Source organism: Hemitrygon akajei, chromosome 5 (genome assembly GCF_048418815.1).
Source record: "Hemitrygon akajei chromosome 5, sHemAka1.3, whole genome shotgun sequence".
In the NCBI taxonomy this organism is placed as follows: Eukaryota; Metazoa; Chordata; class Chondrichthyes; order Myliobatiformes; family Dasyatidae; genus Hemitrygon; species Hemitrygon akajei.
Genome location: NC_133128.1, coordinates 58,088,538 through 58,112,840, shown reverse-complemented (window position 1 = coordinate 58,112,840; position 24,303 = coordinate 58,088,538). Strand labels below are relative to the sequence as shown.

The 24,303-nt window shown below is 39.0% G+C and overlaps 1 protein-coding gene and 1 long non-coding RNA gene across 4 annotated transcripts in view; one reads left to right on the top strand and one right to left on the bottom strand.

The window, feature by feature from the left end:
• Positions 1-24,303, top strand: part of LOC140727819 (limbic system-associated membrane protein-like) — an 891,146-nt gene that overhangs the window by 142,938 nt on the left and 723,905 nt on the right. The gene's annotated exons all lie outside the window — the stretch shown is intronic.
• Positions 12,408-23,674, bottom strand: LOC140727818 (uncharacterized). Its single transcript, XR_012098945.1, has 3 exons — positions 22,924-23,674; positions 22,423-22,520; positions 12,408-15,751 (listed from the first exon to the last, which is right to left on the bottom strand). It is a non-coding gene; the product is annotated as an uncharacterized lncRNA (long non-coding RNA).

The following is a 24,303-nucleotide window of genomic DNA, read 5'->3' as shown; positions in this document are numbered from 1 at the left end:
TTGCCAAACATTATGTGGATTTTCTGGTGTAGTCTGTTTTGTCCTGTGCTTTTGTGATATCATTCTGGAGGAAAGTTGTTTAATTTTTTAACTGCATTGCAGTTGTGGTTTCTAAATGACAATAAACCAAAATTCAATTCAATGCATTGTATGCTGTGCAGTATTCATCTCTCAAACAACATTGCAAAAACAGATCATCTGAACAATTATCACTGTTACTTAGTCTTTGACAGTTGATGTGGTGGGTTTGTTATTAAGTTAGTTGGAGTATAGAAGACTGGAGGATAAAAATCTCATCTTTGTCACCTTCCATACAATATGTAGCTGTGGTTACTGAAAACAGCATTGATCAACAGTTTAGCATGTTTGATTTTTTCATTAAAAATATCACGAGTTATCTGCTTTCAGAAGTGCAGATCAAGAAGTTAAAAGCTGGAGATGAATTCATTTCGTTCTCAATCAGACATTCAGGATGAACCTTTTGTTCACTGTCACAGTATAGAGCAGTTTCTTAAATGACTGCAAGGTCTTTACATTCATTTTGGAAATTCATGCCTCTTTGTCCTACAGATCGACGTGCAGGTAATGTTAAGGTGATATTACGGATATACCATTTCATTCCATTCACTTTCTTAGATAAAGCTTATTTCAAGCTGTATTTCTTTTCATGATTGGAATCCATTTTGTGGCTCCAGTGACACTGCCTCTGGGCCTTTAATATTCCTCACATGTCTGAAACTAAAACTAGATGCAGAGCTTCAGATTTGGTTTCATCATAGCACTGTCAAATCTAACAGGTTCTTTCCATTTGGTATTCCACAGTCTTGGATGTAAAGTGTAACATTTTACACAGTTCATCAGAGCTACACATTAAGGAGTATGAACATTTGGTTTGCAAGCAGAATGTTTTTTTCACCATGTTCAAAACAGCAATTGAGTTAAAAAAAATATAAGTGTATATACTCCCAAATGTTTTCAGCATTTAAGATGCTTATTTGATTCTGCAGTATTTTACTTTGGTTTTAGATGTGTCAGTAATTCTAAGAAGGTAATCACCATGCTCTTGACAAATATACTTATGGATGCACTGATTAGTTTATTTAAATTTAACGAGAAAGATTCGCCCCAGACAACACTTAGAATAGGCTGCGAAAATATTGTTGCTTATAGTAATGCCTTGGGCTGTTTTAAGCTCTTTTCAGATTTATTCACTGACTTCACCCTCCCAGCACAAGAGCAATAATCTTTTAAAGTCGATATTAATTTTTTCAACCACTATGCAGTAGAAAAGTAAGTTTTATTTTATTTCAAAAACCTAGAGCTTCAGGGGTTATTTTGATTCTTTCACTAAATCCGGTTGGGTATACTCTGATAATATTTACTACGGAAATGAACTTACATTTACTTTGTACAGTTCACCAGTCTCTCTCATGTGTTCTCTCTCTCTGTCCATTGCTCTCAATCTCTCTGTCCCCTACGCTTTCAATTTTGGTCTCTTTTTCTATTGCTCCTACTCTCTCTATGCCATTACTCCTCAATGTTCTCACTCCTTCTCTATGCTATTATTTCTCAACATGCTCTGACTTGGCACAATCTCACCCTCGATTTTTCTCTCTGTGTTCTCATTTTCCTCATTGTTCTTGCTTGCTCTTTATTGCTTATACATTTCCTCTCTTTCAATTATTCATACACGTGCTCCAGTGTCTCTCTCTGTCTCTCTCTGCATCTATCTCTGTATCGCTCTTTCTCTATCTTTCTCGCTATCTCTCTATCGCTCTTGCTACCTCTATCTCTTTCACTATCTCTCTATCTGTCTCTCCATCTCTATCCCTCTATCTCACTCTGATTCTCTCTCTCTCTATTTCATCTTCTGTCTTTTATTTTCATAAACACTGTTTTCATTTTGTGGCATTGAATCAATGGAAAATGTTTGGATACATTTTCAAGATTATCATTAACTCCCAATAAACATGACACATTGGACTAAATTTCAAACATCAAACAATCCTCTTGAAACCCCATTTTACTGGGTGTCTCTGGAAATGTGGCTCGTTAGCCCCTCGCTAACAGCCGCAGGATTCCGTGGTGATAACCCCATCTTTCTCTGGCTTCCTATATCTAGGTTGTACATGATTTTGGTCCCACCAAATCCATGAGATTGGGATGTCTCACCCATCCAACCCCTGGTTTGTTGAATGCTGTGTGATTTAATGTCCTGCAATAGCCTGTCACATGAAATAACAGACTGCAGACTGCATACAATTATAAAAAAGTTTATTTGTGAAAATTAACTTAACTGAAGAGTTGGTAAAGAAAAAAAAACAAAGAGTCCATTATAATTAAACAGTCAAATGTGCACAGGTTGGAGCTCAAATCTTCCAAAAGCCACTGATCCTTGGTGGACCTTTGTGCCTTGGTTCCATCGACTTGCGTTTCCCCACCGGATCGAATCTTACAACCAGTTCTCTCCAGTGTCTTCTCTCTTCATCTCCCGCCGAACAAAGACAAAGACCCACCACTGGTGTCAGTCACAAAACTGCACCCCGAGCCTTCTCTAGAACCTTCTCCCCATTTCCATCTCCTGATTGGATGACCCACATTCCTTATCTCAAACAGTAACCCAAATACTGCTTCTGCAGAAAGATCATTACATGAATTACCCTGTGATATTAGCAGTAACACTTTTTACCTGGGCATTACACTCTGAATAATATTTAACCATTTTTGTTTATTTCTTAATTAGCTACTCAATTCCAAATAGACTTCCTTCACTGGGACATGGGGAAAATATCAGCCTCTGGCACTCAATCCTGCCCTGTCATCAATTGATCAGCACAACTTGAGATTCCAAAAGTTAAATAAAGAAATTTCATATCATGATCACAAAATTGACAAAATTAATCTCAACAGTGACACTCAGACTCCAGACACTTGCCTGACAAACTCATTTCCCCATTGACCACATGCATATATTGTACATTAATCCAAGCAAATATGCAAATATTTCATATTTATTCCAAAATGTCTCTCATGCTGGTTATCTCTGACTGTTCCATAATCCTCTAAAGCCTGTGTCTTTTGGTATTTAATTTCAGTCAAAGGAAACATTTGTCATTTCCTCTGCCTGAATCTCTCACTGTTTTAAATTCTTCTGTCAGTTTGTCCCTTGGTCTTATCTGCACCAAGGAAATCAACCAAACTTCTCCATTTTGTGCACCTACTTTCATTCTTCATTCCAGAGCAATTGTAGTAAATAATTTCTCGAAACTCAACCAACGGCTTCCCATCTGGACCAATGCACCTACTGGGCGTAAACTGATGTTTTGTACAAAATCAACTGGCTTTTGTACAGTATGCCAAACAAAGATCTTCTGCCCAATAGTACTTTCAAAGATAATTAACCACTTTATCTCTACTACTTCTTGAATGAGCTTTAGAAATATTCAAATCATCTCTGAAATACTGTTGGGCAGTAATGGTTTAGTGGCTGTGCTTTTTCCAGCTGTGCACTGAACAGCTTTAAGTGAAACTTTCAAGTGAAAGAAGACGCGAGCTGAGAGAAACCAACCACAGGCAGTGGGCACCAAGGATAATGACTAAGATGTACAAAGGAATGTTCTGCTTCTATGAACCAACTGCTTACTGGGTACACTAAATAATCCTTTGGGAAGATCTACATTTTTACTGTTTCCTTCCATTATCGAAAACTTGTCTCAGGTCTGCTGTTTCAGTTGCCAAAGAGCTAGAACTAGAGAATCTGACATTTAGTCTATCAGTGTCCAATTTTGCTCTCTGCTAGTTATTTGGGGATATATAACAATAACTTGGGAAAGGCATATAATGTCCTATGCCAGGCTCATTTCTGTGATTGCCTGTGTTTGATCTGCAATAAGTTGATAACCTAGTATGTATACTGTCATTAAAAACTATACCAATTGTGCAATTATTACGCACTTTTCATGTCATTTTACTTGAAATGTCCAAACAAATAAAAGCAAGTTTTCAACATTGTAAGTAAAACAGTAAATGTAATAAACTGCAGATACTGGGGGAAAAAAGCAGAATCTGTTAATTCAAAAAGCATCTACGGACAAAGAAACTACAAATGTTTCAGGTTAGATTCGTACAGATGTCTAACTGAATAATTCTAACAACTTTTTAAAAATTTTAACAGCATGATTCTTTGCTTTCAGTTTTAATTTCCTATTCCAGTTGTCAGTATGCCTATAACAAAGAAAACAAAAAAAATGAACATAAAACATGGTTTCTTCCATATACTTCAGAAAGGTTATACTCTATTTTCTTGCAAGGCCTTTCTTGAGGGCTAATAATTGCCTTTTTTTTTGCTTTTTGACTTGAAAATGCACATGTACCTCAATTTGAGAATCCAGTACCTTCTAACACTTGAAGACATCCCGCTCCTTTACCAGGATAATTTGCTTTGAAGTTCATAATCGTGTGATTTAGCATTGCAAGTTGCATGTGTTGAATGATTCCTGCACTTGGAACAGCTCTGTGTGTAGTTGGTGATATTTGAAGCTCAGTGGTGTGTTCTTTGTTGTAATTCAGGTTTATAGATAAGTTTTCTTTTTCCCAATGGCTCTTTTTCCTATTTTGCTGAATCAATGAAGTGTTGAAATCCTGAAAATCTGTGCCACTTGGGTTTTCAAACAATAAAATCTGTAGTTTATCTTTTTCTAAAGGACTGATGAGCCTGCTTGTAGATTTCCTGTCCTGTAACATTCTGTACAGCTTTGATGACTGTGCAGTGGAACAGCAAAGAGTCCCACAGCTAAAAACGTGAAAACAGCAGGATGCTTGAAGGCGAATCAGAAGGCCACCCAATATCTTGACAGATGAAAGGAATCATGACAAAAACATTCAGTTAGTGATGCTAGGCAGTAGTATAGGAAAGACCCTGTTGGATGAGCAACAAGCCTTCTCACAGAGGCTATGATGAGGCTCACCAGATGAAGTGAGGGCCACACATGGCTGTCTGGATGCTTACTCCAGTGACTGGTCCAACACTGAACCAGCCTCTGCAGATTCAGCAGCATGATCAGGGTTCCTGCAAGTGACTGCCTGAGTGTTTTTTTGGTGACTGCATTTGATCTTGTCTCTGTATCAAAACTTCAGCTTTCCACTGTGCAGTTTATTGTGTTGGACTAGGAACACAGACCTCTGCAGATGATTCTAAGAACTACTGGCTGCGTGTCTCAGCCTGCAAAGCTTTCGAGAGTCTACAGACTGTTGATTCCCAAAGATCTTGTTGTAGTGAATCTTTTATCCCAAATGCTTCCAGAGGTTTCTTCATATCATCAAAGGCAACATTTGTGGAGCCTCCACTCCTGACATCTCCCTTAGTCACAAAGAAGTGTGCAAATCTGATACACAGTCTCCTTTGTGTTTAGGCTTAACAGGTGAAAGACCCAAACTTAATAAAGTTGGACTTATTTGAAATTATTGTGTCTTCAATAAAGAAATCAAACATTTTATATTGGTTTTAGTGTAGAGTGTCCTCCTGCTTCAAATTATCCGCCATTGTCTCTGTATCAGAAAAGACCAAGGAAACATGCCTGAACGACTGGTGTCCTGTCACACTCACCTCAATAATAAGCAAATGCTTTGAGAGGCTGGTCAAGGACTACATCTGCAGCTTGTTACCACCCACACTGGATCCCCTACAATTCACCTGCCGACACAACTGATTACAGACAACGCAATAGCCGCTGCTCTACATACCATCCTTACACATCTGGAGAAGAAAGATGCTTATGTGAGAATGATGTTCTTGGACTACAGTTCAACATTCAACACCATAATTCCATCTAGGCTTGACAAGAAGATCAGTGACGTCAACCTTAACCCTGCCTTGTGCAGCTGGATCCTTGACTTGCTGTCAGATCACCAGCACCTTCACCTCTCTGACTCTCAATACAGGAGCCCCTCAAGACTGTGTACTGTCCCCTCCTTTACCCCCTGTATGCCCATGACTGTGTTGCTACCCACAGCTCTAATCTGCTAATTAATATTGCCAATGACACTACATTAATTGGCTCAATCTCAAACAATAGTGAGGTGGCCTACAGGGAAGAAGCATCTCTCTGTCTCAGTGGTGTCAAGAAGACAACCTCTCTCTCAATGTCGCAAAAACAAAGGAGCTGGTTGTGAATTACATGAGGAATGGAGATAGGCTAACCTCCACTAGAGATCTGGGGTTGAGAGGGTAAACGGCTTTAAGTTCCTTGGCATCCACATCACCGAGGACCTCACATGGTCTGTACACACCAGCTGTGTGGTGAAAAAGGCTCAACATTGTCTCTTTCACAGACAGTTGAGGAAGTTTGGTATGGGCCCCCAAATACTAAGAACTTTCTACAGGAGCACAATTGAGAGCATCCTGACGGGCTGCATCACTGCCTGGTATGGGAACTGTACCTCCCTTAACCACAGGATTCTGCAGAGAGTAGTGCAGACAGCCCAGCACATCTGTAGATGTGAACTTCCCATGATTCAGGACATTTACAAGGACAGGTGTGTAAAAAGGACCTGTAGGATCATTGGGGACCCAAGTTACCCCAACCACAATCTATTCCAGCTGCTACCATCTAGGAAACGGTATCACAGCATAAAAGCCAGGACCAACAGGCTCTGGGACAGCTTCTTCCATTAGGCCATCGGACTGATTAACTCATGCTGATTTGAGAGTATTTCTATGTTACATTGACAGGCCTTTTATTATATATTATTATAAATTACTATGATTACGCATTGCAAATTTAGACTCAGACATAACAAAGTTTTTACTCCTCATGTATGTGAAGGATGTAAGAAATAAAGTAAATTCAATTCAAATCATTATCTGAAAGTCTCATTGCAGAAAGGAGGCCATTTGAGCCACCTAATCTATGCCAATTATTAGTAGAACAATCTAGTCAGTTTTATTTTTCCAATAGATCTGCAAATTATTTATCCTCAGTTGCCTATCCAAATAACTTTTATAAGCACTGCTTTGTTCAATTTCGTTCACCCTCAGGCAGTGAATTATAGATCTTAATTCACAAGTCTGAAACTGTCAACCTTCCACCTTGAACTACTTGCTGATACAAACAGCTTCCCTTTATTCTTTCTGTATTTGTCATAATCCTGTACACCTGTATCAGAACTCTTTTCACCATTCTGCATAAACTCTAGCTTCTTCGTTTTAATATTTGAGATCAACTTCCTCAATCCTGCACCATTCCAGTAAACTACTTTGCACATTTTCTAGGAACATCACATGCTGACCAGAATTGGATGCAGTATTCTAGCTATGGATAATCTAATATTTTGTATAAGTTTAACATTACTGCCTTGTGTTTGTACTCAGTGCCTACATTTATGGATCCCACTACAACAAAAGATTCATAATCTTTATTGTTCTTGCTTAATTTCTTGCTACGTTTAAAGGTTAATGCACACAAAGACAACGTTCCTTTCTTTCAGTTCCTTATCTTCCATAACTGTTGACATTGGCTCTCCTTATTCTTCCTGAATAAAATATCAATTCTCTGTATTAAATTTTTCCTGCCAATTAATGGATCATTCAACCAGCCTGCTTGTATTTTCTTACAAACTATCGCAATCCTCCTCACAATTTACTGCATTTCCAAGTTTAATATCAATGCACACTTTGAAACGGAGAGTAACACTGCAGCTATGTGAGTCACCTCAACAGCTAGTGACCTTGTGACCTTTGTCTCTGAAGCCAACGTCAGAACATCCTTCAAGACAGTGAACCCTCAGAAGCCCTCAGGTCCCGACAGTGTACCTGGCCAGGTACTGAAATCCTCTGCCAACCAACTGGCTCTCCTGCTGATGTCTTGATGAATGCTCTTGGCCTGATCTTTTCCATAGATGTTGCCTGACCTGCTGAGTTCCTCCAGCAACTCCAAGATATATTTCCTTTCCTCCCACCAATGCTGTTCAATTCACTGAATTCCTTCAGCAAATTGTCAGTTTCTCTAGATTCTAGCAGTCGTAGCCTCTATGTCTCATTGATATCTATCTTAATCTTTTTCTTGCATATCTTTCCTGAGCACACTATGTAATAGAACATTGAAATAACAAATGCTGACCTTGTTTCAATTATTGTCAATGCATCTATTTCCATTTGGCTATTTGTAATTGCACCTGATTATCCCTACACATTACACTTCCTTCATTTATATATCCATTTTTGTAATCCTTCGAATCTGCCCCCATTTAACACCATGCTATCTTCTTTGTTCCTTGCAAAGACTTGCTTTCCTGTATGCACCTTGTTCTTCTTTCTTCTTATTTTATATTGCTGTCCATTTAGCTTCAGCATATCCCAGCCATCCCCTTAAGGATGATACGTCCCATCCCTTTAATTGCAACTCATCCATCTTGAATAGATTCCTCCTGTCCTTCAACTAGTACCAATGCCTAATGAAGTGAAAGACCTGGCCTTATCTGATTATGTCTAGCCAAAGAATAATCTGCCTGATTTTCCTACCAGTTTTGCTGGCACATGGCTCTGTGTTATTCAGAGCTTCCTGCTTTTGGTGGCCTCCTTTTAACTTGGTTTTCAGCTCTTGAAAATCTGACTGTAGGATGTTGATACTCATAAATAGTACCTCACAGATCTGATACTCATACTGACCACAATTTCCACCTTACTACCTCCTTCCTCAAGAATACTGCATCAGGTGCCACACAACGAGATAGTATCACATGGGTATTACAGGAAAGGTACTAGCATGGATAAAGGTTTGGCTGACTGGCAGAAGGCAAAGTGTGGGAATAAAGGAGACCCATGCTGGTTGGCTGCTAGTGATGAGAGGTGTTCCCCAGGGGTCCATGTTAGGTCCACTATGTTTCACATAATTTATCAATGACCTGGATGAAGGAATTGATGGCTTTGTGGCCAAGTTTGTGGCTGATACAAAGATAAGTGGAGGGGCAGGTTGTGTTGAGGGAGAAGGAAGTCTGTGGAATGACTTGGACAAGTTGGGAGATTGGCAAAGAAATGGTAGATGGAATATAGCATAGGGAAGTGTTTGATCATGCACTTTGGTTGAAGGAATAAATGCAAAAAATATTTTCTACACTGGGAGCAAATCAGAAATCAGAGTTGCAAAGGGAGTCTTAGAACAGGATTCCCTAAAGGTTATTTTGTAGGTTGGGTTGGTAGTAGGGAGAGCAAATGCAATGTTAGCATTCACTTGGAGGTGTCTAGTATATAAAAGCAAGGGTGCAATGCTGAGGCTTTATAAGGTATTGGTCAGACTACATTTAAAATATTTTGAGCAATTTTTTTAATTTTAGAGATACAATGTGGAATAGGCCCTTCCGACCCTCAGATGTGTCACCCAGCATGCCCGACATTCCCCAATTTAACCCGCCTAATCATGGGACAATTTACAATGACCAATTCATCTACTAACCGGTACATCTTTGGACTGAGTGAGGAAACCCGAGAACCTGGAGAAAACTCATGAATTACACGGAGAGAGCATACACACTCCTTACAGAGGATGCTGGGATTGAACTCTGACCTTTAATGCCCCGACTTGTAATAGCGTTGTGCTAACCACTATGTTACTGTGGCACCCTATCTTAGGAAGGATACCCTGGCATTGGAGAGAGTCTTGACAAGGTTAATGAGAATGATTACTCACTAAATTTTAGAAAGATGGAGTGGTTTCATTAAAATCTACCAATAATTTAACAGGCTGGATATGGTGGATATGGAGAGAATGTTTCTGTGAATTGGAGAGTTTGGAACAGAGGGCACAGCCTGAGAATAAAAGGATGTTACATTTGAACAGAGATGAAGAAAAAAATTCTTCAGCCAGATGGTGGTGTGTCTGTGGAATTTATTGCCACAGACAGCTGTGGAGGCTGTCATTGGATTTATTTAAAGCGGATGTTAGTATGGTGTTGATTATTTAAGAATATCAAAGTTTCCAGTGCGAAGGCAGTATAATGGGGTTGAGAAGGAATAATAAATCAGCCATGATTAACTGGGGGAGCAGACTCAATGGGTGAATTCTCCTCCTGCATCTTGCTCTCTTCTGGTTTTATGCCTTCTCTTTGTTGTCCTTTGCCATGGCACTGGGAAGATTACACACAATGCCAGATTTGCATTGATGGTTGCAGAAACACTTTTCCAGTAAATGTGGAATTCCTAATGACCACTCTGTTTCCACTCTCTATTAGCGCCCTACCTGTTATGTATTTAATATTTCAATCCTATTTGAGTAATCTTGAATATATTAGTTGATTAAGCATTCTTGTTCAGTTAAATAATTAATTATGGTTTATATGTATAAATACATGAATTGCATATATCCATTATTAAGGACCTCCAGCACCCAGGGCATGCCCTTTTCTCACTGTTACCATCAGGCAGGAGATACAGAAGCCTGAAGGCACACACTCAGTGATTCAGAAACAGCTTCTTCCCCTCTGCCATCCGATTCCTGAATGGACATTGAAGCTTTGGACACTACCTCGCTTTCTTAATATACAGTATTTCTGTTTTTGCACATTTAAAAAAATCTATTCAATATATGTAATTGATTCACTTGCTTATTTATTATTAAGTTTTTTTACCTATTTCTTTTTCTCTGCTATATTATGCATTGCATTGAACTGCTGCTGCTAAGTTAACAAATTTCACGTCACATGCCAGTGATAATAAATCTGATTCTGATTCTGATCATGTTACCACACTGTGGTGAACTAGATATACCTGTCTGACTGCTCCTGTGGCTCCTCCCACAGACCCTGCTGACTGCTCCTGTGGCTCCTCCCACAGACCCCTGTATAAAGGCGACTGTGGTCTGCTGCTCTCCCTCATTTTCCCAGGATGTAGTGTTGTTTGTTCTTCCAGTCAATAAAAGCCGATATCTCATTTCCTAAGTCTCAGCGTGAGTTATTGATGGTGCATCACACACCTCGCTTAAAGTAAACACAAAGTTCAACCCAGTCAAACTCATTTTTGGATTGACTGAAACAGTTGAATCATTTTTAATTCCATTTTACATAATTTGCTGTTCACTTCTGGTGTAAGCCATATTGCTTGTCTATTGTTAAATTTCACACTGTAAATCTCAAGGCTATACAGTCCTGTATCACTCTCATCATTGTCAGATTTTTCATCAACAGCATGCATATTTGTATTCTTTTTGAAATTGCAGTCTGACATTTTAGCTTTTCCTCTTCCCTATGCAGGCCATTTATTTTTGTCTGCCCATCATACTCTTTGTATGTATCCTATTTTGCTGCATTTTCTGCATTTTGCTTTTAAATCTGCATTGGTCTGGTGTATGTGAGCCCCTGCCATGATGGTAACATAATTTGTACAGCCAGGTTGGTTTCTGTTTATGCTTTCGTTCACACTTGTTTTCATCACTGACTGCAATTTGATTGTGTAACTGTCTGCAGTTTCCTCTGAAACAGCAATTTCAACTGCTCTTTTAAATCTGAGCTGTACCTCAGTTAAGAGCCAGTTTTGAATGCTTTCTTTTGAGATTCCATAAACTAAATGATGTCTCAGTGCATCATTAAGCCCATGACCAAACTGACAGTGCTCAGACAATCTCTTCATTTCAGCTACAAGTCTGAAGGAATTCTTTCCAAGGTTGAGTGGTGCTCATGGGCTGGGCCAGTAGTCCCAATCACCAAGATGAATGCGTTTGTCAGGTTCTATGGTGATTTTAAGGTCACCAACCACCCAGTGCTGAATGCCATTATCCCACAAGAGTAAGAAATCTAATTCTCATTGCCAGTATTATGTTTTGTAGTTTCAAAACATTCAGGGAAAGTCAGGGGAGTCTGGGAATACAGATCTAACTTTGTGTTTACTTTAAGCAAGGCATGCATATATCATGTGGTGATGTAGGCAATTCAGGTATATATGAGCCATAATGTATATTTAACCAAACAAGAATGCTTAACCAACCTATGTATAGTTATGCAAGATTACTCAAATATTATTGAAATATTAAATATACAACACCAGCCTCCCAAACAACACTTTGGCCAATGTTGCCATATACGGAACTCGTCTGGGTGTCGTCACTTGCAGAATATTGGTAAATATTTTGTCTTTTGGATGGTCATCCAGAAGGAAGCTCAACTTTTCCTAGCCCTGTGGCAACTAGAAACAAATTAAGATCGTAAGACATCTCATTGGAATGAGTGAAAGACAGTGGCAGCAGGCAAACCAAATTACTTTATTTTTGCCATGTGGTCAAGAGAATGGAAGCTGCCATTTTATGAGACCCTTCTTGTGACCACCATTTTGTGAACTGATTCTTGGTCAGCGATGGTTTGATCAGAGAAACTGAATTCAGAAACAATGAAGTACCTGCAGGTGATCTGCTAAGTCTGATATAATGTCCAAATAAGTTGTTTATTTGGTTAAGTAGAAATGGCAGACTTGTAGAAAGAACAGTTTATAATCTGAAGTAGCCTGGGGCGAATATTTGGCTGAGCTGGCTAAACTGGTTTGAACTGGTCTGATTCAGGGAAAACAAAGAAAGTTCCCTTAGACATTAGTCAAGTAGAGGATTGATAAATTAATGCTACTTGTTGCCTTGGGCTCCAGTAGAATGCTGACACAGGCTGGCCAGATAAACCAGAGTGAATGGAATCAAAACGCATTTTGATCTGATGGGAAAGAGGATAATAAGAATGGAGGGTTTCAAGTGTAGAAGCTGTGACATTTTTGGAGGTCAACCATCGCTGAAGTGTATGACCACACATTGGGAATGTGGAGATTATGTCAAGATCAGGAGGAATGTCTGGCCAGCATAAGCTCCTATTCCTTGGTATTACCTTTCCTACTCTTTGACAGTTCAGTGAGGGTCATGGGAACCTGGTAGACCGTAAATATAGATTCTCTTTATGCTTAATCAATTATTGTTTTTGACAATAATCAACAACACCACTGTGACCAAATTTTGAAATGTACATAGCCCACCCCCCCACCGGGCTCATAAACAAACTTGGCTTGTTAGCCAGCTCTGCTAACAACCACGTGACTCAATGATGAAAAGGCCACCTTTCACAAACAGTGTATGTCTTGGGTCAGTATGATTTGGAATTCAATTGAACAGGAATGTTGTGATGTTCCGATTGGAGAAACCTCAACTGGAGTGAATGCTGTGTAAGTACCTCATTCAAAACTGTTGGCTGACAAGAAATAACAGATTGTATACAACGTAACATTATATATAAAGAAAGTATATTTTCAAGTTTCAGCTTCATCGAGCAGTTAGTAGAAAAGAAAAAAAAGCGGAAATTAAAAGATTCGACTACAGTTAAACCAGTCTGACTTCCACATAAATTTGGAGCTCATCTGGGAATTGTCTTTATTTGCGCACTGAATTCATGGTTTGACTGTGTTATGACCTCGGCCCCCTCCTTTGTGAGAATCGCAAGAGCCCTAGTCAAGGGGGGGTCAACTGACCCAAGAGAGAGAGACGTGCGGAAGACCACGTTCTCCCGAGAAGCAGAATAAAGGCGATATTGACTATTGTCTCATGAAGACCACGTGAAAAGCCCTCGGGCAAAGTGGGCTGGTTGAGAGAGAGATCACATCACCTGCAACCTGATTGACACCTGCGATCCCGTGAAGAAGTATAAAGGAGGGTCTGAGGGGGGGACAACCCTCAGACGCACCAAGGAGACACCAAGGAAGCACGATACCGATTCCATGGGAGCGGGAAGGCATTTTGAAGGAAGCCACGTGCGTCAGATTCCAAATTTTGAATCTGTGGCTAGAACCAACGGAAGACTGCTTTTAACTAACAACGGGGAAGCCTGCTCCCCTGATTCCAAGGATTTGCTCTGTAAAGACAACAGGCAAGTGTTTATCCTTTCTCAACCATCTCTCTCTCTCCACAACGTGAAACCCCAGCGGTTCCCAAAAGGGAAAAGCCTGCAAACTTCTGAGTGACTCTTTATATTTCAATTGGACTCAGTATTATCCCCTAGACAACTATAGAGCTTATTTCTGATTGATTATTATTACACCGGTGTTTTAGATTGAGTTTTGACGATGTATATGATCTGAATGTTTTGTATTAACCATACGTTTGTGCCCCTTTTTGAATAAAACGTTTGAAAATAGTAGCATCCGACTCAGCTGATCCCACTATCTTTGCTGGTAAGTTACCTGGTTACGAGGTTACGTAACAACTGAAAGCACATACCACATTCTGAACTTTGCTCAATATACATTTTGAATAAGCAGGCTCTCCCTTAGGTGTATTAGCCCTTCCTCCTTGGAGCCAATCATCTGCACAAAGTGCTTTGTGCAACGGGGTCTCTCCCTCCCAAGGCACTCAGCAGCATCTTCCCTCCTGTCCTTCTCCAAAGCTCTTACCGAATCAGACTAGTGTCCGTCATAAATCTCTCTACTCCGCTCTCTTGAACTTCCTCCCGATTCCACCATCCTGACAGGCTGACGCAACGTTCCTAAGTTGAACAGCAGGACTTCTTATCCCTAGTTGAAACCAAAACATTCTACCAGCAGGATACAATGCTTTTTCAGAAACTGCTTAAATGAAATACCTACAGCATTACAATAAAAATCTTAACCAGAACATTTCATGTAGAATTAGGAAACTTTCAAATATCTTACTCTTCCAATGTGACCACATCTCCCACTCTGGAAGTATCAAATACTAACTTTGTTTCAATTACAGCCCTTCCTGTCCATATTCCCATTTGGTTATTTGTATTTGCACCTCATGATTTGGCACATTTTGTCTTCTGCATTTATATATCATTTTTTGTTTTTCTCATCAACTGTTCCCATTTAACACCATACTATCTAGCCATTCTTCTGAGCACCTTTTTCTTTCATGAATGCTTTTCTGGTGGTTTCAAGTGATTTGAAAGATTTCAGCTGTTGTTAAAATCTTTGCATTCTAGTCTATATTCTTCTATTTTATCAGCTGCCTGTATTTTGGGCTGGAGCTTGTGGTTGTTGAGAATAGTAAGAATCTGCTCTGTGCTGAGAAACATTTGTAATGATGAACAGGTTATGTCCCAAGATGGATTCGAGAACTTGTGCTCCTGCAGCAGCATGGCTGTTTCATCGACTAGATGTTTCTTTGCACATGTTAAGATTGCCAGAGATGAAAGGACTGATTTTTGTCTCATGCTGTCTCTGAAGGTGAAATGAATCTGACAAGAGTTGATCCAAGACAACAGAAGCGATCTCCCTTGTATAGGGCTATATTAGCCATGTGGGATTTGGTTGAGATGTGGCATTATTGCTATGCCAAATAATATATACCAAAGACAGCCTCTTAGTCTTTGTCTGTACTTCATTAGATGAATTAAGTGGAGCAGAGCATCATTTATGAAGAGCTGACCATGAATGTAGAGCTGGCTGAATATCTGGGAAACATCTGATGTTGATCAAAGGGCCATTCATCCTCTATTGAATCAGTGCACCAGCTTAATTTTGTTTTACATTTTGATATCATGAGAAAATTTCAAGAATACAGCAATGATTACTGGCAAGGATGCCTTCCAAACAACAAAGGGTAAGAAAAATCAAATGATCCTTAGCATATGAACATCTGCTGTTGCTACTAATAGAAATAAAGATGAAAGTTCCTTGAATTTTGCACCAGTAACCAAGTCAGTCCAGAACTCCAGAAATCCGGGAAAGTACTTGCTGAATGATATGGTTCAGCTTTGAAGGATTTGAAATTACTGGTACCTGTGAAAGAACAAAAAAGACATCAGTTTCAACCTGCAAAAAGGTGCAAAAACTTGAAAAAGGTGTTTTTGATGGACAAAAATCGAACTGACAATCAAGAACAAATTGACTGATGAGTATTACAAAGAATTGTATTCAAAGATTGTCATGATTTATAAAACTACTGTAGCTAACATTTTCCAGCTTTGAACAATGCAGAAACTGACCGTCAAGAATAAACTGATTGATCATTATTACAAAGAATTGTCTTCAAGATGTCATGATTTAGAATACTACAGTAGCTGCCATTTCTCAACTTTGAACAATGCAGAAACTGGACCAAACACCCATCTTCAAAGAATATTCCTGGGCAAAGGTCAGATTACTCCAGAGCTTCCAAAGCTAGAGAACACATTTAAGGAAGGAAACAGCATACTGATATTTATAAGCACATTAAGCATTATTGGTAATCTGATTGATCAAAATAACAACATCAACTTGTTTTGCCTCTGTTATGCTGAGAAAAAAAAACTTACAGGGACTTTATGAAATTGTTATAGTGTAGAAGGAGCTGTTGAACCCATTAACATTATCTTATTGTGCAATTTATCCTTCTTTCATAGCCTTACAATATGTTTCCCTTTAGCACCTATCAAATTCCCTTTCGAAAGCCTTGAACAACTCTATTTCTCCTCTTTCAGGTATCTGAGTTCCAGTTCAAAATGCTCTCTGCATAAAATGAGTTAATCTCAGATGCCCTACTAATCCTTTATTGTTTACCCATCATTTGCAATATGAATCTCCTGGTCTTTGAGCTACCTGACAATAGGGCACATTCTGTCCACGTGATGTGACCAAATTTGTCATGAGTTCATAATGTCTATTAAATTTCTTCTCAATCCAAGGAGGCATATCCTAGCTTCTTCAGTTGAACCCTGTGGCTGTAGTCCTCCATTCCTGGACTTTCCCTAACCCTTCTGAGGTTCTTTTCATTCGCTCTTAAGTGCAATGTCAAGAATAGTTCACATTACCCCAGTTTGAGCATTTACATTCTCACAACCTCCCTGCTTTTGTCTATGAAATTCTGGATCCTTACAGAAACATTATAAATTAAAATTTGACAGCTTAAAATATTGCTAGTTAAAATAAAAGCTTGTCAAGATGATCAGCTTTATAAAGAGGCTTTAAAAAGGGCAAAAATGTAGAAGGCACAGGTGATGGTAATGAAAAAGGGGAGTTAGGGACTAGACAGCAGTAGGTCTAACTGCCAATGGTGAGCTGAAGGCATTGGTTGATGAAGTCCCTGAACATGCTCAATGCAAAAATAGCATTTATTTATGGTCAGTAAACTTGTCTGAAAATGAAACACCATAATTCTATTCTAAATGAATATATAGAAAATGGTAATGATACCCAAGCAAAATCAGAAACATAAACTTAACTTTTTTTTTTACCAGAATAAGCTTTGCATTTGTTGCAGCTTTTATTCACAGAAGCTTATTGGGTGAAGCACAAATATTTGGAAGCAGCTTTGTTTTCATTTTCCTTCTCCTCTTGGAATGCTATTGGTTCAAGCCATGTTTAGGTCTTATTTAATAGCCATACTATTCCCTGAATGGCGGGACATATTTTCAGTTTTTGATTGCTGAATGAAAGAACTACCCGGAAACATATATTGAACTATTTTAGTTTCCTGCTATTTTAGTTGTCATAGTGACATCAAGAGAGCAAGTTTAATTTATGAAATATTATACATTTCTCATAAATAACAAGGTTCATATTATTTTGCTTGTGTTTTTTTTAACATTTTAAAAAACTTATTTGCCCAATTTTAATCCATAGGATAAATTTCCAGAGAGCTGAGTGGAATTTTTTTATTGTTGGAGCACATTTTTGCTAAATCTGACTTTGTTCCAAGCTGACAGACACACACAAATACTCTTTACACTGATTTTATGCAGAATTATATCCAGTCCATGTTGACCTTTATGTCCCAAGAGACTCATCATATCTTTCCTCATCTAATATTATCAACATGCAGAACATCCTTCAACCTCATTTGCTTTTCAAATTTCTCCTTCTACACTAGTTGCCGCAACTAATTTTAAGGGCAGCAGTTTCCACATTCTTTTCACATTGGTGAATTGTCACATTATAAGCATTAGTTGCCTCTAGTTTTGCTCTTACCCACAAAATCTGGTCCTTTACATCAAAATACTTAAGAATTCTGAAGATCTCTATTAGTCACTATTTTCAAAGGTCTAGAAACTAATCTTCTTCTTTCAATTCTTGATAGAGGTAAATCCAGATAGATGTATTTCTGGTTTTATTTTCCTCAGTGCAATTTGCATTATCTCTTGTGCTTCTGTACGGGGGTGATTGAGAAGTTTGGGGCCTAAGGTAGAAGGAATCAATTTTAGAAAACATAGCACATTCATTTTTCCTACATTTACACATTTAGTCCAGTGGTCGTGAAGCATACAGATCCCTTCTTTGTAGAAGTCGGCATCTTGGACCTCCAGAAGTGGTCCACAGCATGGGGTGATTGATAAGTTTATAGCCTAAGGTAGAAGGAGATGAACTATTAACTTCAAACTTACTGCATTTTCACTCAAAGAGTTGAACTGCACGTGCATGTAACGAGAGCTGTATAACTCATCTCCTTCTACTTTAGGCCACAAACTTATCAATCACCCCTGCTGTGGACCACTTCTACAAAGAAGGGATCCGTATGCTCCTCGACCACTGGACTAAGTGTGTACATGCAGGAGGGGACTATGTTGAAAAATAAGTGTGCTAGGTTTTCTAAAATGGACTCCTTCTACCTTAGGCCATGAATTTATCAATCACCCCTCGTATGTTTTTTGTATCTAGTAAATAGAAATGACCACAGTTAAGATGAACGAAGATGGTATAAGATGGACTCTTGAGCTTGAATGATCTCACACCTTATTGTTTACCATACTGCACTTTCTCTGTAGCTGCTACAGTTTTTTTTCTGGATTCTTTTTATCTTTGTACCTTGTATTACCTCACTGCACTCATTGTAATGATTTGAAGTGTATGAGCAGGATGCAATTTAAGCTTTCTACCGTGCCATAATAAACCAATTCCAATTCCAATTCCAATTCTCCACAAGTGTTCTACAAATGTTTGATATTTCAGACATAACCTCTGTTCTTAATACTCTCCTTCTAGAACTGAACCCTAGTGCTTGATTTGCTTTTGTTATTACCTTATTGACCTGTGTCACCAACTAATAGCGATTAATATATACCTTGAACCCTTTGCTTCTCTATCCCACTGACTTTTTTGATTTTCAAGTCAGGTTTTTATGTTGCATGTGCATTGTTTGAATCAAACCAAAGCATGCAGTTACTGGAAAATTTTATTCTGTCTTTCGCTTCTCTTTCTCTTCTCAAACAAAGGCATGGTTTGTGTTCACATGGCTAATAGTAGGTGGTTGTGGAAATATGGCTCAGGAGCACTTTGCAGTTTTATCTGCTAAGTATTTTTATGAACCTGGTTAGAATGAAGCTTGGCAGTGACTTTGAAGAAAGGGAATAATTTGACAGTAAAGCATTAAATACTCACAAGGCAACAACTTGCATTGCTGACACTTTTTTCTTGCTCTCTGAAATTCTCTCTGTCCATTTCTATTTTGACATTTCTCTTTCCTTGTGGCATTTATTTTGCCATTGTTTCCATCACTACTTTCATGAGGTGACATTTCTTTCCCTGTGCTTCCAGTACTGTTGAATTTTCTCTTTGATTTCTGCACCATTTTCATTCTCTCAAATTGATGTGCTGTTGCCTCCATTTTTGTGGTTTCACTCTCACCGACACAATGATCTCTGTCCTTGATATTTCTGTCCACTCCAATTCAGCACAATAAAGGATATTGTTGGGGATTTAATTTTGAATGATTTTAAACTGCACTCAAGCTTCCCCATCAATTTTCAAAACATGCAACACAAGAATCAACTTTTTGTTTTGTGTAGCTGGAAATATGAGCATAGTAAATGAACAAAAAATGATGGATATTGTGTTGCTGGATTCCTGCCACAGAGTTTCTCACACAGCCTATTTTCTACCAGTTTGGGGTGTTCTCACATTGTGCTTTTGTTGAGTTTGTTTGCTGGTATGCATATGAACGACGTGAAGGAAGACATGGTAAATAGAAAGGGAAGGTTTGGAGAGGCCTTCAGATTCACCTCATCTACTATCACCTCTGGTACTGTATGGAGCCAAAGATACCAGAGTGGCTTGTTTAAATATAACTGTTTAAATCTAAGAGGCCCTTCTCCCAAATCCACAGGTTCCCAGTCAATCCTGTAACCGAAGTTTGAGGGTATGATAACATGTAGTTTTATATTCAAGTTCTTGTGAATAAATGAAAGTCCATCATGTAAGTCAATATTGTTGCATCCTTCTGTGGTGTGGAAGAATTTTCTTCCTTTACAAATACAAATGTGACAGTAGTTGTAACTATTGGCAATATGTGGCAGGCGTATTGTCAATCTTCTGCAGTGTAACACATCTGGAACACTTGAAAGAAAGATTTGGATGGTCTCTGAATTCAGACTACAGAGCACCAGTCTTATTGTAAATTGTTTTCAGGATACATCTGCAATGTATGTGCTTTATTCATTTACTTAATGTGATGAAATACTGGTTAATATTATGATGACAGATCTCTGTGGAATTCTTCTTCACCAGTGCCATGGATAGATATTGGAGAACCACTTGTAAATTCTGTGCATAATTCTCTGCAGGAAGTGTCCTAGATCTAAAACCTTATTTCATTTCTTCTGAAACAGCTTTTAATTAGTTCTTTTATTAATTCATTTTTGTCATAGATATAACATGGACAAGGTCAGTGTTTATTGCTCATCCTTAGTTGTCCTTCAGAATGTGGGGGTGAGCTACCCTTTTGGGCTACTACAATCCATCTGGTGAAGGTGTTATGCTGAATGGGGAGTTCAAGGATTTAGAACCATCAAAAAATTGAGGTCAGGACTTAAGTGAGACTCTGCATTTGACCTTGACGCCCTTGTCCTTCTTAAGACCATAAGTTTTCAAGTTACCATTGGAGTAGTAAGAGGAAGTAACTTCTGAAAACTTTGCAGATGCTACCTACAAAAGGCACTGTATGCTGATGTTGAAGCGATTGGAAGTTTAAGGCTGTACATGTGTTCCATTCCAGTGGCATGGCTTGCCATGAGTGTTTTGAGTTTCTTGAGTGTCTTTGGAGCTGCATTCATTGAGATGAGTGACATCACATTTCTGAACTGTCTTCTATCTGGGGGAAAAGCTTTGGGTGCCTGCCTCTCATTTTTTTTCTTACATCTAGTCTCATTGTAACTTGCTTTGAAGATACTTCTGAGATGCATGTGCTTTGTTCACTATTTACGTGACCAGTCCAGGTGGGTCTGCTGATTCCCAAGATGTTGTGGGGAATCAGAAAATTCCAACATTCCGTCTGGTTCCCCTATTAGATAACATTTTCAAACCTTTAATTCTTCCAACTATCACCTCTCAGCTTCTCACATCATCCTGCCTCTCCCACCCTCTCATCTGGTCTCACCTATCACCTGCCTGCTTAAACTTCCCCTATCCCCACCTTTTAGTCTGGCTTCTTCTCAACTGCTTTCCAGTCCTAATGAAGGATTTGACCCAACACATTGATTGTTTATTCCCCTCTATAGATGCTGCCTGATTTGCTGAATTCCTCCAGCATTTTGTGTCTGCTGATCAAGGCTAGCTAGTTTGGTTTACGTCTATTGGAGATGATTATTGCCTGGTTCTTTTATATCATGAAAACCACTTGCCACTTTTAAGTCCATGCCTGGACACTGTATAGGTCCATTTACAGTTAACAAGTTGCAGTTTGAACTGAGCATTGTGTTGCCATCCATGAATATGTCAATTTCTGATTTTATACTAAAGGATCATCATTGCTGAAGCAGCTGAAGAAGGTTGGATCTGTGACATTTTCATGAGGAGCTGTTGTAGTGAAGTTCAGTGCCTGGGACATTCAACAATACAACCAATTTTTTTTACATTATACTGTATGAAATGCCAACAATTCAACCATTTTGCCTTTGATGCCCACCGGCCAGTTTTTTCAGGGCTCTTTGATGTCAAGGACAGTGATTATTGTAACATCTCAAGAATTCAGCACTTTGGTCCATGTGGTGAAGAATGATGTGAAAGAGATCTAGAGCAGAATGACCTGCTGAAACCCAGCTAATCATCAGCAAGTGGGTAATTGGAGAGCAAGAAACAGCTGATTTCACTGTTGACAACAACTTCTAATGATTGATAATAGATTGATTTAAGCCAATTAGCTAGATTCAGCTTCTCCATTTTGTGGCCAGAATGTACCTGATCAATTTTTTTTTGCATTTTCAAACAGAGCTCTGTGTCACAGTTGCACTGTAATGACTCAGCTGGAAGCACAGATTGTTCTGAAGTACAAGTATTCAGGACAGGAATAATCAGGAAGATGATTTCTGTCATTTTCCAAATCACTCTGCTGTCACTGTAATAATGCCTTGACATATAGTGAAACCTTCCTGCCTTACTTACAATGAGAGCAACCATAGTTTCATGTGTCTGTGAATCACGAAATGACACCCTGGTCTTTTCACCTATGTTGCTGTCATATTCTGTTTCTTCAAATAACGCACCTTGTTTCACCACCTTGCTTCATTCTCATTTTTTATCTTTCATTTCGCAACTTGCACAACTTTCCCATCAAGTTGTCCTCACACATTGTTTCAGTTGCCTGGAATGCAAAGAAAGAATAATGCGTGTGAGCACTTGGGATGCAGAGCAGTCCAATAAGTGGTGTACAGACAGGAAGATCCTAACTTAATAAAATTCTGCTGTCCTTGGCATGTTACATCACCTACTGTTAGAGTGAGGATGAGCACTGTGGTTAATATACTAAGTTACCGTAGATGTCGGATTATAAGCCGCTACTTTTTCCCCATGCTTTGAACAGCATTGAACATAGCGGCTTATAATAAGGTGCGGCTAATAGAAAGTTTTTTCCCATGCCGCCAAAACATTTTGCCTCGTAACAGTAGACCAATAAAATTGATGAGTAGTTCACAGAGGTCCAATGAAATTGTACGATAAATCAAGCGCACTTCACAAATTATTGTAAATCAGCCATTTGTACTCACCCTCATCAACATGGAAAACACTCGAAGAAAAGCATATGATGCAGCTTTTAAGTTAAAGGCAATCAATCTGGCGGTTGAACAAGGAAATCGAGCTGCTGCGCGTAATCTTGGCATACATGAATCGATGGTGAGACGGTGGAGATTTAATTTGGGACTGCCGCTTCAGGTCAGGAATGGCTCACGTGATATTAGACAGCAGTACAAGGGAGGGAGGGAGCGAAACTGAGGATTCCGCTGCACAAAAACAGTAAAACTCGTGTGTGAATGGTATCGGGCCAATAAGGACACAAGTGTCCGATGTTACCAAATACCGGTAGGTATAACAAAGTTTAGCCTTACCAAATATGTGTAGCGAGGGTTTGGTTTGGGGGAAAAAGGAGTATAAATAAGAGCAGAATGTAAGGGGAAGGCAAAACGCGTTCTGCAATAAAGCCACGCTGCACTGTAATCCGGTGTTGGTTGTCTCTCTTCCAAAACGAACACAGGGCAGAATTTGAAGCCCAACACGTGTAATATCTTTCTGTGTAAATATCTCATATTACAAGCGGCCGAAAATTCGGTGCGCCGAAAATCCGGTCCGCCGGAAATCCAGTGCACCGAAAATCCGGTCCGCCGGAAATCCAGTGCGCCGAAAATCCGTTCCGCCTGAAATTCGGTGCGGCCTAAAATCCGAAGCGGCCTGTATAATAAAAAAAATGATTTTATTTCTAAAATTAGAGCCAGCGGCTTTTAATCAGGTGCGCTCTGTAGTCCGGAATCTACGGTATTTACAAAACAGTATTCAAACCAAAAGCCAAGACAATACAAAAGAAGGAACTTTGTTCTTGAGCGAGGATTAAACTTCACTAATTCACTGAAGTAGTGAAGTAATAAAATTATGGACCAAGGCATCTGAGAGAGAATGAAAGTGTGTGTGTGAGAGAGAAATAAATTAAAATAGCAGTATCCAAAAGCTCAGGATCATAATTAAGTACAGAAAGGAGCACAGTTATCATTCAATTTACCATTGTTTTTCCTTTCTGATGATTGGTTGTATTGTACATAGTAGAAACTGTACATTACATTAGACGAATACCAAGTAAATTGCTGTCAGCTTTTCTTTGCTTCTCTCCAGTTGCCCTTTTTCATACTCTGAGCCATTATAGACAGACCACATGCCAATTTTTATAGTTTTGTATTAGATCAAATGTCTTTTGAAATACTGCAAAAGCTTTGTTCTATAATCAAACTTTATCTGCAGTCAAGATGTCACATTATTCTGCAGATTCGAGATCTGCAGTGTTTGTGTACATTTTGATTGAAGATTCTGCAGCTGTATCAAGCTATGTCCATGGTTATAATAATTGATATCCTCTGATGTCTTCTTGCTGATTAATATGA